The sequence below is a fragment of the Lygodium microphyllum genome, chromosome 1 (assembly GCF_053477565.2).
Source record: "Lygodium microphyllum isolate KBCC chromosome 1, Lygodium_microphyllum_v1.1.10, whole genome shotgun sequence".
NCBI lineage: Eukaryota > Viridiplantae > Streptophyta > Polypodiopsida > Schizaeales > Lygodiaceae > Lygodium > Lygodium microphyllum.
The window spans coordinates 12,720,431-12,722,006 of record NC_141135.1 but is presented as its reverse complement, the minus strand read 5'-3'; the positions used below and the strand labels follow the sequence as shown (position 1 = coordinate 12,722,006).

Sequence of the window (1,576 nt, the reverse complement as noted above, 5' to 3'; positions counted from 1 at the left end):
TCTTATTTCTGTAATAGAAGATACATGCTTAACTCAGAGTTACCATATAAAGTATGGAGTTGGTTCTTATTTCTAGGCTAGTTCCTTTTCTTGCATTTTGTTAATCCTAACATTCCTTTTTTTCAAAAATAGTTATGTGTCATTCTATACTTCATCAATCCATCTAAGTTTTCAATGCTCTCAAGATTTGTGTCACCTCCTCTACTTTCACTCTAGTCATGTCTTCTTTTACTTTCTTGTTGAGGTATGCCTAATCCTCCTCTTGTCTAATGACTTGGATGAACAAGACATCTCATCCCATGGAATTGATCAAATCTTTTACCTTGGAGAATTATACAATTTCTTTTAGTTGAAACATTCCATAAGTAATCACTCTTAATACAAGCCTATAGATAGGGACGGTCATTATTAGATCCCCTTAATAGAATTTCTTTCAATTTATTCATAGACTTCATATACAAATTGATAAAGAGGGAAGAATATTATTAGATACCCTTAATAGAATTTCCTTGAGTTCAAAGCATGCAAGGAAGATAAACTTATGAAGGGCTGAAAGCAAACCCATATTCTTTGGATATGGAAATGAAAGGTTTTTGGGCCAATCAAACATTTAGAATATAATCCATTTGCCAATGCTGATTTGGGGGGGCCTATCAGTAGGATATGGAAATAAACATATGAACCAAAGCTTTTGGGCCAATTAAACATTTGGAATATAATCCATTTTCCAATGCCAATTTGGAGGGTTCTATCATTAATCAAGACACTCTTATTATGTGAAATAACCATCTCAGAGATTTTGGAGACGTAGTGTCGGGTCATGCTCGCATGAACGCGCAGCACCGTTGATATTTGTCCCAGGTTTCGTTGCATCTTTTCGTAATTTAAATATTTAATTTAAACCTCATAGTAACTTTTCAATTCGGATCCGTGGCGCAATGGTAGCGCGTCTGACTCCAGATCAGAAGGTTGCGTGTTCGATTCACGTCGGGTTCAAGCGGCATTGCGCTCGTTTTCTTAGATACAATGCATTACACATTGTCATGTGGGAAGTGTATAGCGAAGATCGAAGCTTCCTACCTTAATATTCTAAACAACGCTTTTCTGCAGTCCGGAAAGACGTCCAACCCTTTGCTTTTCTTCGGCCAAAAAGGGAATAGAGGGATTCAAGAATATTCGAGGGTTTCAAGGATCGATTGAGCGTGTTCGATGTACTAGATTTACAAGATCACAAGTGATGATGCATCACCATGGATTGTTGTACCGTTGAACTTGTCACAAGCTCAAAACATCACGGACTGAACCGTTAAACTCGTCACAACTCAAAACGAGTCTAAGCCTTAGAGCGCCCTTTCTAGGTTATCTTACTGATTGGACTCTTCTTACTAATCAACACCAAAAGAACCTAGCATTTCCTTAAAAGAGCTAATCATTCCTCTTACTCGTTATCTACACCTTCCCTTGAGCCATGAAGGATTCAAAAGATCTTGCGCTCCCCTTAATCCATGAAGGTTAGTTACCTTTGGTCTTACACTTTATCTACACCTTACCTTAAGCCATGAAGGATTTCAAAGAC

The 1,576-nt window shown here is 37.6% G+C and overlaps 1 non-coding gene across 1 annotated transcript; it reads left to right on the top strand.

Moving 5' to 3' along the window:
- Positions 1-924: 924 nt before the first annotated feature.
- Positions 925-996, top strand: TRNAW-CCA (transfer RNA tryptophan (anticodon CCA)). Its single transcript has one exon. It is a non-coding gene; the product is annotated as a tRNA-Trp (tRNA).
- Positions 997-1,576: the final 580 nt, after the last annotated feature.